The sequence below is a fragment of the Notolepis coatsorum genome (genome assembly GCF_963971535.1).
Source record: "Notolepis coatsorum genome assembly, chromosome: 7".
NCBI classification, from domain to species: domain Eukaryota; kingdom Metazoa; phylum Chordata; class Actinopteri; order Aulopiformes; family Paralepididae; genus Notolepis; species Notolepis coatsorum.
Genome location: NC_140171.1, coordinates 37,168,136 through 37,182,279, shown reverse-complemented (window position 1 = coordinate 37,182,279; position 14,144 = coordinate 37,168,136). Strand labels below are relative to the sequence as shown.

At 43.4% G+C, this 14,144-nt stretch overlaps 1 protein-coding gene across 1 annotated transcript in view; it reads left to right on the top strand.

Moving 5' to 3' along the window:
- Positions 1-14,144, top strand: part of klhl5 (kelch-like family member 5) — an 82,714-nt gene that overhangs the window by 21,366 nt on the left and 47,204 nt on the right.

The window sequence follows — 14,144 nt, the reverse complement described above, 5'->3', positions numbered from 1 at the left end:
GAAGGGTTATTTATGTCACTGTGTAGCGCGTGAACGCACATTGGTGCCAACAAGTGTGGGAACTTTCAGTTTGGCCAACATTGAGTTGAATGGGATCAGTCATTTAAACAGGTTATTACCTCGGATGTCAGAATCATCTGCAATTTGTTGCATTGTTAACTAGCTAACATTTTATATATTGGTTGATGTATATTTCCTCAGATAGCTTGTATATTTTAGAATTTTAATACGGGCTTCAATAGAACTGGCACCAAAGTCTGGCATCAAGCAGAACATAGAACGCCGGTATTCTGACGTGATGACCCTTCCTTCTTTTACAGTTTCCTTGAACTCAATGAGGAAATGAGTGGAGCATGGAATAACAGCGACATTAAAACAATGCCAATTCAATCTGAGGAAACGCTTGTAAGCTAGGACAGGTATAACTTACATTTTGTACACAGAGTTTCGTCGTTCTTTTGTAGCCATTGGTTTTTGTGAGCTTGCTCTCTGGGGAGCTTAAGAGATGCAGACAGAGGGCTACGGTGAAGACGAGCGGTGCTCATGTAAATTTTGCCATATGCTTTTTGTTTACAACAGATTCAGAAGTCATGCTTACCAGTGTTGTGTAGGGTTGAGTGAGAGTAGCGATGGTGACATTGGTCGCAATATTTAGTCATTTTGAATCAGGAAATGCACATAGAGTCAAATGTAATGTAGCAAGCCCTGCCTGCACTGATGCCCGGACTTCCCTTTGGTGGTGAGCTCACAAAACCAATGGACACTGTAAAACTAACCGACTCAGAAATGTAAGATATACCTGCCCTAGGTCATAAGCTTTTCATCTTCCAGAAAATGGTGCTCTGTTTATTATTGAATATATGTATTTTAAGTTTTAATTTCGCTGTAATTTCACGCTCCATTAATTTCCTTGTTGAGCTGCCTGGCGAGATTACTTTCCCCAAATGGGTTTGAAGCTCGTTCTTGATGAATATGCAGCATGAGTACTGTGTGGGCTTTTTTCTAACATGTTGTAGTACCCCCTAATAGTACCCCTACAATATAAATGTCCAATTAATGGTTGTTGTTGTTGTTCCCCTTTAAGATGTAAGCCTCCCTTTACCTCATCTGCCTCTTTCTCACCTCATCTCTCCCTCTCTCAAGCTCTTCTCTCCCTCACCTCTCCCTCTCTAATCCTCACCTCTCCTTCTCTCACCCTCATCTCTCCCTCATGTCTCCCTCTCTCATCCTCACCTCTCCCTCTCTCACCCTCATCTCTCCCTCACCTCTCCCTCTCCTTCACTCCAGCCCTTGCTCCATCTCTCAGCCTCAGCTGAGCTGTCCTTATTACATTGACCACACACACACACACACACACACACACACACACACACACACACACACACACACACACACATGCACACGCTCGCACGCACACACACACACACACACACCTACACACACACACACACACGCACACACACACACACACACACACACACACACACACACACACACACACACACACACACACACACACACACACACACACACACACACACACACACACACACACACACACACACACACACTCCCCTCCTCTCTGTCTTATCTCTGTCTTTCTCTCCCTTTCATCCATAAGCTCTGCCGCCATGACGGACATGCAAATTGAAAAAATCTCTACTCCCACAATATAAGATGGAAGTGAAATCCTTTTCAGAGGAGTTTGTGTGTGTGTGTGTGTGTGTGTGTGTGTGTGTGTGTGTGTGTGTGTGTGTGTGTGTGTGTGATATGAAATCCTTGATGTGTGAGGAGGAACGTTTAGCTTAAGGCGAGACACTGCAGGTGAATAGTCAAATATACTTTTTTTGTTGATTTTGAGATTTTGTTATATTTTGCTTCCTAAACATGTCTTCTATGAAACTAGTGACAATAAAACGTCAATAACACACATTTAGTTGTTTATTTTACATCATTTTGCCTTGTTGCATCCATAAATGTGCACATATTTAATGGGGAAGTGCCTCATTTGCATATATAGACATACATTTCAGAAAACTTGCAATATATTTTTTCTTAGTTTATATGTACATAATAGATTGGGAATGTTTCATAGTGATATCTATTCAAATATTTTTTGCCTATTAGGGGGTACTACACTGTACTACAATGTTTGTAGCCTGTGTGTAGTTCTGTTCAGTTCAATAACATCATTATTATTATTATTCAGTTATCAGGCATGTGTTTAGGTTGTCTATTACTAATGGTTTGATTAGGTATTGTGTTTGTAAATATCTGTTTAAAAAAAAAGTATGGCATTTTACAATACAGAACTTTGAAGGCGTTTTCCCAAAAATGAGTTTTAAGAGTTTTTCCTCATACTCTGAGCCAGAAATCTCCACTTCAGTAGCACTCACATACACCAAACCTTCCAGTTCTATTCATATCTATGTTCTGAAGGTATTTACAGAAGGGTTTGTTGATATCGCATTCATACCCTGATTTATATCACATTTTATTCCTAAAAACATGGCGAAATATGGAATTTTACCATAAAAATGGACTGAATGGAGTATTTTCTGATTTATGGAGTGATAAAAAGAGATATCCAAAATCCCCTCTGTAATAACCTTTGGCTCTAATATGTCAACAAAATGAAACTATAATTTTGAAAATGGCTTTATCCAATGTTCAGATTTCTGTCCTGGAATTATATGCAAATTAGTGCATATTTAAGTAGATCATGCCTCATTTGCATATTTAAACATACAATTTCAGAAAACTTGTAATACAAAAAAGTCTCGTCTTAATATAAGTAATCAACTGGGGAAGTTTCATTGTGATATCTATTAGTTAATTTTTTTACCCTATTCACCTGCAGTGTCTCCCCTTAACAGAACAAAGCATTTTCTTTGTTAGAATAATCTCTCATGTCTCCATTTATTTCTCTTTCCTCCTCTGTCTCCTCCTCTGCATCCTGTGTCTCTCTACTCTCTCTTTGTTTGTCTCTTCCCTCTCCTCTTTTCCTTTCTCTCTCTCTTTCTCTGACTCTCTCTCCCTCTCTCTCTTTACATGAATTTGTAATTTTGAACTGTGTCAGTTTTCAGGCAGTGTTTGTATTTGCTGATGTCAGACTGTGGTGTGGGGATGGCTGGTTTAAGCAGCCATACCTGCCCGGGGTCAAGGTAATCAGACCTGGGAGCAGGTGTGGCTGTGCTCCTGTTGCACATTGAGGTCATCGGTGTGCACAGGTTCAATCTGCCATCCTCACACACACTGAGTAGAGCCTTTGTCATGAGAACATCATATCTGCTCCTGGTTTGTTACATCTTGCCACTCTCTTCCCCGTGCCGGAGGGCCCTACATTAGGCACCAGTGTAGTAGTGGACCCTGCCACATGCCACCTAAGTGCCTTTTTACAGGGCTCTCTGACACAGAGATACAGGCAGAAGATATGGTGAATACAAACAGATTTTTTTTTTTTATTTTTTTTTTATTATTGCAAAACAAAAATTATTAAAAGTCAGTACTCAACACATAATCATAATGAAACTAAGAGACAAGGTGGCTAAAATGACATGCAAGTACAGAACAGAAAACAAAAAAAAGTCTATAATAATATTTTTTTTTTTTTATCAAATTTTTTTTTATTATTAATTACATGAAACAAGACAACACAATAACCACAGTAACAAAAAACATAACTTCACAGGAGAATAACAACCAATAATAATACAGAATAATAAATTATAAAGACAAAAAGAAAAAGAAACAGCGTCCAACCTATCAAATATAGATGGCTACTTCAATAACAAAAAGGTCTTCAAACATACCAACCTTTCCCCACCTTTACAAAGTGGAGTGACTTAAAAGATTGTTTACGAGAGTGTTGCCGCAGATTTACTGTAGATAGCCTAGGTCCCTTACACATGTTCAAGACTGCCAAACTCGCAGAAGGTAAAGTGTAAGAAGAAAGAAAATCTTCCTCCAAGTTGGTTGACAGGTCAATCAGTCTGCCAATATTAGTCCCTTGGGGAGATGGCATGTGAATTGACATATAGCGCAGAATAGCTAAATATCAACCCCCCCTAAAATCCCCCCAGTCAAAGTTAAGAAGGACAAGACAAAAACCAAGACAGACAAGACATTTCCTCCTCCCCCTCCCCAGAGACCGCCGGACCCCCCCGATCAAGCGCCCCAACCCCGCTCAGCCGCACACGGCGGTCTTTACCTTCTCAGCTGCTGCGAACCACAGGTCAATGCCAGCCTGCCCTACCCCAATCACCCGAGCCGTGGATATCTCAAGATAAATCACATCCAATAGAGTTAGGGACCAGTTAATCATTGTAAGCTTCTCAGGCTCCTTCCATCTCATTGCTATAAGCTTCTTCGCTGCTGTGACGCCCGCTAGGACAACCCTTTTCAGTTGTACGGACGCGGGTAGTGTCGTTATATCGTTCAGGAGTAGCGTAACAGCTGTGAATGGGATAGTTAAGCCACACAGATCTGAAAGTTTGTCCGTTATTGACCTCCAGAAACGGGCCACTGGTGGGCAATCCCAATACATATGCATATAAGTGCCAGTGGCCTTTTGAGAGCACAAAGTGCACCGAGAGTCGGTTATCAGTCCCATAGCAAATAGCTTCCTAGGTGTAAGATAGGTCCTATGAATATAATTAAAATAAATTTGCTGGTGATTGGGGTTGCGGGAAGATAATGCCACATTTGCCCAAACATCATCCCAGTCAAACTCGGGGTCCAACTCCGGGATATCCACACGCCAGATTGTATCCAATTATAAATTTTTATACGTGGATTGAATTAAGAGCGTATAAAAGTCTGAGACAAACCCTCTGGATGTCGTCCTGTCCACTATGAGCCTGAGGAAGGGGTGTGGGTGCAAAGCTTGAGCCCACGGTACGCCATGCGCCCTCAGTGCTGACCTTAGTTGAAGGTAAAGAAAGAAGGACTCGCCGGGAAGATCATAAAATTCTCTTAAGTCCTGAAACGCACGGAGGCCGTTCTTATCATAAATATCCTCCAGAGTATGCACTCCCCTCCTTTGCCATTGAGGAATATTAACCGGCTTGTGCCCAACAAGTAATTGCTGGTTATTAAAAATTGGAGAGTCCAGGTGCCATGGGCATTTAACCCCACACGACCTCTGTACATTACGCCACGTTTGGATCACGTGAGTTATGATCGGTCCATACCTCAGCCGGCATTTCGAAATAGAGACAGTGGAGTACACTACATCCTGCAATCTTAGCGGAGATACCGCCGCCGCTTCTAAGGAGCGCCACGATACAGCCTCTACAGGGTCTAGCCAGCACATCAGAGGTCTCAGTGAAAAGGACCAGAAATAAAGTTTAAAATCAGGGATTGCGAGGCCCCCATCTTGTTTCCTACGTTGAGTAGTAGCCCTTTTGATTCTCGGGCGTTTGTTATTCCAGATAAACTTAGATACCATCGATTGTACCTTGCGCCAGTGGTCTATTGGAGGGGGCAGGGGGAGCATTGAGCTAATAAAATTTATCCTAGGCAGGATGTTCATTTTGATTATGGAAGCCCGGGCTTGTAAGGAGTTAGGAAGGGACGACCACCTGTCTAGATCCTGGCGTATTTTATCATAAGTACCCGTGAAGTTGTACTTAGTAGTTTGGTTCAGCGTGGGGAATATCTCTATGCCCAAGTATTTAAAATGTTCTACTATGGGGATATCAGCTGGTAGTCGTACCGCCTTGGCCAGCTCATTAAGAGGTAGGCAGGCTAGGGCGGTTAGGTGGTCGAGCGGAGATTGCGTTCGTCACCAGCCCCGGAGCTGTGAGCTTGGTTCGCCTGTTCGAATCCAGCTCACAGCTCCGGGGTTGTCACCAGCTTGGCTGGCCGTCTGCACTGATACAATTGGCTGTATCAGAGGGTGGGAGAAGCTGGCGGGGTGGGTCCGGGTCGTTGTAAACAGCGACTCCTACAGTTCGGTCGGGGCGCCTGCTAAGCGCGGATTGGACGTGAGGGGGATAGTGTGGTCCTCCCACACGCTACGCCCTCTCAATGAGAATCCGCGCTGCCAGGTGAAAAGAAGCGGTGATTGGCTGGACGTGTGTCGGAGGAAGCACGTGGTAGCCTCCACTCTCCCAAAATGATCTGACTGTGGGGGGTAAAGCGCAGCGACCAGGAAGGGACTGGGAATTGGCATACGACTAACATTGGGATGGGAGAAAATCGGAGGAAAATGGAGGGGGAAAAAGACCAAAAAAAAAAAAAAAAAAAAAGAGGTAGGCAGGCTGATTTGTTCCAGTTAATCTTAAAGCCTGACAATTTACCAAAGTCGTCGATTATCCTCAATAATTTTGTGGCCGACCGGGAGGGGTCGTCCATGAAAATCAGCAGGTCATCCGCATAGAGAGCAATTTTGTGTGGAGTATTATTGACCATTATGGGGACGATGTCCTCCGATTGCCTAATAAATTGGGCCAAAGGTTCGAGGGAAAGCGCGAATCAGTTCCTAGTATTTTCTGCAGCAATTCGGGCATGGTCTCAGAGAGACGGCCTTCACCGCTGGCCTCCGGTACTCCAACAATCCTGACGTTGTGGCGTCTATCCCGGGACTGCATCTCCTCCATTGCCGACTGTAGTTTGTTGACTTCAGCCTGCCTAGCCAGCAGGGCGGACTCGAGACCCACCATCTTCTCGCCCTGTAATGATACCTCCATCGTTAGCATGGCTAGTTCGTTAGCATTAGCCGAGGAGACAGCGTGCATCGACTCCATCTTGTCTATCAGCGGGACTACCGCCAGCCGTATTTCTTCTGATATCTCACGATGGAGGTTGACACAAAAATCCGCCAACACTTTCTTCTGTGCTTCAGCGAAGCGTGTCTCAGAGTCTGCGTGTAGCTTGGTCATGACCAAGAGCACAACTTCGCTTATCTCCCCGACACCGGGCGACGATGCGGCCAGGCCCGGTGGTGGTTTGCTGGTTGGGGCGCTCATGGCTCTGGTTTCCACCCCCGACATCGCAGAAAGTCGAAAAAAAGTCGACGACAGTATACTAAACACGACGACCTAGCAAACAGATAAAAAACAAATAAAAATAAAATAAAGACTAATGGGGAGAAACGTATATTCAGCACGGTAGAAGGGAGCTCATGTGAAACACGTCTACTCCATGATCGCTCAGCTCCGCCCCCCAGTCTATAATAATATTTTAACGTATATAGTGTATATCCAACGAAATTACCAATTATACAAATGCCTTATACAGGATATACCCCTAATACCTATTTTCTAAAACCCTACACACATATGCTCCAGCTCGAACCCCCCCCTCCCGGACCCCTCCTTGGATAGTACCTCCATTATCCCTCACTCTAACCAGACACTACCATTATAAGCTAGCTTTTATTCTCTCCACCACTTCTAACCACATTGACATTTTGGATTCGTTGAGACCCAGAATTCTTGCTGTAGATATTTCTTCATAAATCACATCGAGATATGTAAGAGACCAAACCTTCCTGCACATTTTTTCCGGTTGAAACCAGCGTGATGCGATAAGTTTTTTAGCTACTGTGATACCCGATAAAACCAATCTCTTTAGCTGTGGATTTACTGCAAACTCAAAAACATCATTCAATAGTAATACAGAGGGGTGTACTGGTATATTCCAAGATACGAGTTTTGATAATTGATGGGTCACATCTTTCCAGAATGCCTTAACTGGTGGGCAGTCCCAATACATGTGCATAAATGTCCCTTCGTCTCCATTTGTACATTGGGAGCATTTTGAGTCTTGTTTAAGGCCCATTCTGTTCAGTCTTACAGGAGTCAAGTATGTCCTATGAATATAGTTAAGATTGATTTGTTGATGGTCCGGGTTCCTTGATGTAAGACGGACATTTGCCCATGCTTCTTGCCAATCAAAGTCACTTTCCAGGTCTGGTATATCCCTCCTCCAGACAGAGTCTAGTTGGAGGGTTTCATACGAGGACGTTAGTAATTGATAATAAAAACCTGATACAAAACCTCTCAATGTATCTCTTTCATAGAAGAATTTGTGGTATCTGTGGTGTTCAACTGGTATGTCTAATGGAACACTGTGAGACCTCAAACATAGGCGTAACTGTATGTAAAAAAGCCATGTGGACTCAGTGAGGTTAAATTTTGTGCATATTTCTCCATAACTACAAAAACCCTGGTTATTAAATATATCCCCTAATGAGTGTATGCCTTGCTCTTCCCATATAGGGAATCTTATAGGACGTTTTTCCATTAAGAGTGCATTGTTATTGAATATGGGAGTATGATTATGCCATTTTTGAGGGTTAGGATCTTTTTTTTGTGTTTCACGCCATATCCGGATTGCATGGGTAATTATGGGGCCAAATTTCCGCTCACAGTGCTTGATTGGTAGTTTAGTGTGTGCTATGTCCTTCAGTCTATGTGGGGCTACTATGTTTTCTTCCAATTTTCTCCAGGAAGCCAATGCCTGGGGATCAAACCATATTGTCAATGGTCTTAATGTGTATGCCTTAAAATATTGGATAAAATCTGGAACTGCCAAGCCACCGTCTGCTTTATTTCTCTGTGCGGTGGATCTTTTTATGCGAGGTGGTTTGTTATTCCAAATAAATTTGTATGTGGAGGAGTGTAATCTTTTCCAGTAACCCTCTGGAGGGGGTAACGGTAGCATTGAACTGATGAAGTTGATTCTTGGTAGTACATCCATCTTAACTATTGATACCCTTGCCTGTACTGAGTTTTTAAGTTTTGCCCACCTGTCCAGGTCGTCTTTGATTTTGTTCTGTATTTTTGTGTAATTGTGCTTCACCGTTTGTCTTATGGTGGGAAATATTTCCACACCCAAGCATCTAAAATGTTTTACCATGGGTATCTCACCTGGGAGGGTTGTGTCTTTTTTTGCATGGGTGTTAAGTGGAAGGAAAGCCGACTTCGGCCAATTTATTTTAAATCCCGATAAATCACCAAAGTTCTCTATCAACTTGAGTAGATGAGGCAATGTGGTGTTGGGGCTTTGCATGAACAATATTACGTTGTCCGCATATAAACTAATTTTATGTTGTGTGCCCTTGATTACGATTGGTTCTATGTATTGGGATTGTCTTATATATTGTGCTAAAGGCTCTAATGATAGATCGAATAGTCCGGGACTAAGAGGGCAACCCTGTCTGGCTGAGCGTGATACCGGAAAGATTTTGGAGATGAATGTACCTGTTGTAATCATGGCCGATGGGTCTTTGTATAATACTTTAATCATATCAATGAATCCTTTTCCTAACCCCATCCTTTCTAATACTGCCCATAGAAACGACCATTCCAGCCTGTCAAATGCTTTCATAGCATCCAGGGACAGCATCGCCTTAGGTATGGTGTCCTCTTTGTCTGCATCTAGTACGTGCAGTATTCTTCTTATGTTATCATTGATCAGGCGACCTCTTATGAAGCCAGTTTGGTCCGGATGAACTAAAGACGTCATATGCTTTTGTAATCTGATGGCTAATACCTTAGAGTACAGTTTCACATCTGTTCCGAGGAGGCTTAAGGGTCTGTAACTACCGCACTCGGTGGGGTCTTTGTCTTTTTTGAGAAGGACTGAAATGAGTGCAATATTGTCGTGTTTATGGAAGCTCCCCTCCTTGACTGAGTATAAGATCATATTTAGTAATAAGGGTCCAAATATGTCCCAACAAGAAAGGTACATTTCTGATGGGATACCGTCTCTTCCAGGAGCCTTACCATTTTTCATTTCGGATATGGCCTTCTTGAGTTCCTCTAATGTGATCGGTGCTTCTAACTGTTTAGCGTCGTCCTCCGAAAGTTTAGGGAGAATAATTTGATTAAGATATGTGTCCAATTTGTTTTGATCAAAGGTCGTTTCTGATTTATATAAGTCGGAGTAGAATTCTTTGAATGTATCGTTTATTATTTTGGGGTCTGTTACAAGTACTTGTTGTTTTCTAATGGCAGTTATATCTGCAAATTTTGCATTAATTCTTAATCGCATGGCTAATAGGTGACTAGGTTTAGAACCTTGGGAGTACTGCTGTTGTCTTGTGCTGCGTATTTGCATTTCCAATTTGCAATAAATAAACAGATTTATTGAAGAGAGTGGCAATTTTGAAATTGTATTGCAGACAGGCAGGTGTCAATATGAGAAAGGGGTGGGTTGTGGTTGGATTTGGTCCTGAAGTATATCTGAGGGTCATCAGCATAGCAGTCCAGGTTGCAATGGCAGATCATCTGACAGAGAGGGAGGATGTAGATGATGAAAAGGAGTGGGCCGAGTATGAAGCCTTGGGGAACACCCCAAGGTGTTCTCCTGCATCTAATTATTCAATATCCTCCCCTTCAGTCTTTCTCTCTCTCTGTCTTTTGTCTATCTCTTTCTCTCTTTTCTCACTCTCTCTCCTGCCTGCCTCATCACCTTCTCATATATTAATATTGCACATTGAAATGTGACCTCACCTTCATGTCTCTCTCATCTCCTCTGGTGGACACATTGATTGCCCAGTCTGTGTCTCGACACATTTTCCGCCTTCCAAGTAAAATAGCTGAATTTTAACTAGGGATGCACTGATCCGATATTGATTATCGGCCCCGATATGACTAAAATAGCTGGATCGATTATAAATATATATATATATCGTTTTTTTATTATTATTATTTTTTATATAATAAATAATATAATATAATAATAATAAATTAAATAATAAATTACAATTCAGTACATTTATATCTATGTGTTATTATTATTTGTTTCACTAAGTTAGGAAAGTAATGTTTTAAGTCAAGCCTGATGTTGCCTTGTACAAAAGAATGATCCCAGTCTCTTCCACACAGTGAGGCATACAGTTTATTAATTGAACAATGGGTATCGGATCGGTACTCGGTATCGGCCATACCCAAAGCCCAGGTATCGGTATCGGTATCGGGACTGTAAAAGTCGGATCGGTGCATCCCTAATTTTAACCAATAGGACGTCCTATTTCACAATTCCATAAATCCTATCTCAGGTTATTTGAATAGATGAGCCTGGGAAAGCAAGACCCTTTTCACTGCCGACGTTTTGACGTGTCATAGCAGGGTAAACACATAAAACATAACATTCATTAAGAGTCCAATCCGTCTAGCTGTGCCAGTGAGCCAGCATGCATAATAACAGGCCCTGGTACTGACACACCAAAATGGAACGGACCCATGATTGATGTTATGGGTTACAGCTGTGTTGTAACCTCTCTCTTTCACTTTCATCTCTTCATCCTCTCCTCCCTCTCTTCTTTCTGCCGTCTCTTCCTCCCCTCATCTCCTCCCCTTTACTTACCATTCCTCCATCCATCTCTGTTTCTACCTTCCCTGTTTAGTAAGTTAGGCTCTACAAAAACATACACCTTATGCACCTATGCAAGCAAAGTTTGTTAAAGGGGCACTTCACAGAAAAACAGCTGTGATTTATTTTGTACATAATCTCACACATATCCCATGGCTCTAAACCGTTTAGCATACATTCATTTAGTTTCACAGTTATTAAGAGTTAATGAGTTTGTGTTGTGTTAATTACAGCTCAATGAAATAATGCAGATGAAAAAATAGCAATCCCTATTACAATGCTCTATTTCATCATCTACATAATTTCATTGGGATGGGTGTGAGATTATGTGCAAAATAAATCACTGTTGTTTTTCTGTGAAGTGCCCCTTTAAAGACAGGAACAATCTCTGGTAATAGAAAGTACAGAGGTATGATCCTTTAAAGGTTAGAGAAGCAGACTTAAAAATTGTCGATTTAAATCCTCTGACTGGCTGGGAAATGTGTGTGTGGGAGGTGAATGAGAAACACACTGCTGAAGTACCCTTGAGCCAGACAGTAAACCCCTTCCCCGGCTGAGATGGATATGTTAACATGGGGCCCCTTGGGTGACTACTCTGGAGGAGTGGCGGTTAAGGTTGGGGGTGACTGAGGTCATCAAGGCAACTGGTAGCCCGAGTGAGAGCCAGGTGTGAGTCAGGGGAGGTTTGGAGGTATATTTGGGTGTCATGGGCATATGAGTGGAACTCGATGTTGTGGCTTCTGAGTATGTTGCCAAGGAGGAGCATGTCGATTAAAAAGAGCAGGGGCCCCAGGACTGACCCCTGGGGGACGTCGGAGGTAACACATCTTGTGCTGGAGGTGAGGTTCCCCAGCATTACGTATTCTTGCCTCTCCGAGAGGTAAGAGTGGAAGAAGTCCCTGTAACTCCCACCTCCCAGAGGCGCTGACACAGAGTGTGATGGTCCACCGTGTCAAAAGCGGCACTCAGGTCAAGCAGGATCAGTAAGCTGGGGGAACCGGAGTCAGCTGCCATGAGAAGGTAATTTAGGATATTCAGTCACAACCAGTCACAACCTTCTCACATCACAGCAGCTAGCTAGATATCATGATTGCAGAGGAAGAGGTACTAGTCAGAAAGAGAGAACAGTTGAAGAGTAGACTCCTCTGAATGGACAGAGAACAACAAATAATAACAATACCCAAGTTAGGATAAAAGAGGCGAGAGAGAGAAGGAATTATAGAATAGGAGGTTTGAGTACTTCAACACTGATGACGGGACCAGCATGGATGGAGAGAGCAGAAGAGAGACCCGGCCATCTCTGTCTGTCTGTCCGTCCGTCCGTAAATCCATGTCTGACATATTTTTTTATGCCAGAAACCAAGCAATACACATGAGCTTTGTCATATCCTCTTTGATAACTGAAGTAGATAAACGTTAGCGTAGCCCTAATCACGATTAGCATTGTGAATGTTTGCTACTCAATATTCACAACTATACGTGTTGTGTTCTACAAAGGCTTTACATGCAATACAGGAAATCATTGATTGCCATCCGCCTACTGTACACCATTGTTAGACTATCGGCCTTGGTTTCTCCTTTCCAGGGAAGATGGACCACAATCAGTGTTCTACTGTTGGTCATTGAGCGGCTTCACTGGAGCAGGTGGGGGTCTACTAGCCTGGCTGACACCGCTCTGTGGGCTTCACTGGAGCAGCTGGGGGTCTACTAGCCTGGCTGACACCGCTCTGTGGGCTTCACTGGAGCAGGTGGGGGTCTATTAGCAGTGGTGCAGTGCTGGGCAACCGCGGTCAAGCGGCGTTTGGGCTTCGAAGTGCGCGCATCCTATTATTATGCAAAGTCTAGGTGATAAGTGCCTAGACTTTGCATAATAATAGGATACCGTTTGGCCTCCGCCCATATTACGACTGCACCCCTGTCTATTAGCCTGGCTGACACCGCTCTGTGGGCTTCACTGGAGCAGCTGGGTGTCTATTAGCCTGGCTGACACCGCTCTGTGGGCTTCACTGGAGCAGCTGGGGGTCTACTAGCCTGGCTGACACCGTTCTGTGGGCTTCACTGGAGCAACTGGGGGTCTACTAGCCTGGCTGACACCGCTCTGTGGGCTTCACTGGAGCAGCTGGGGCTCTACTAGCCTGGCTGACACCGCTCTGTAGGGCTGCACGATTAATCGGAAAAGAAATCGCGATCTCGATTCATAGACCTATGCGATCTCATTTATAAATGATGACGATTCTTTAAAATATTTTTTTTACTTTAAAACTTTTTTTTTATTATAATTTTTTTCTTTTTTACTTTTTACGTAACTTTTTTAAATGATGACGAAAAATAAGAATCGTGTGAGAGAATCGTGATCTCAATTCTTAGAGAGAAAAATCGTGATTCACATTTTAGCAGCTGGGGGTCTACTAGCCTGGCTGACACCGCTCTGTGTGGGCTTCACTGGAGCAGCTGGGGGTCTACTAGCCTGGCTGACACCGCTCTGTGTGGGCTTCACTGGAGCAGCTGGGGGTCTACTAGCCTGGCTGACACCGCTCTGTGTGGGGCAGAGAGCCTGGAAAGGCTCCTTTGATATTTGTCTGCAAATCCACAATCTACTCTAACTCTCTCCATTGTGCTCTGCCCTGCACCCCACATGGGGCACAATCACAACACAGAAACAGCTAGCAGTGCATTAGTTGCATTAGTCTTGTCGTCAGTTATCCATTTCGCACTTCAGTCCTTCCTTTAACTTTCTCCCCTCCCTCTCTCCTCTCCTCTCCCCCCTCTCTCCTCGCCTCTCCCTCCCTCTCTCCTCTCCCTCTCTCCTCTCCTCTCCT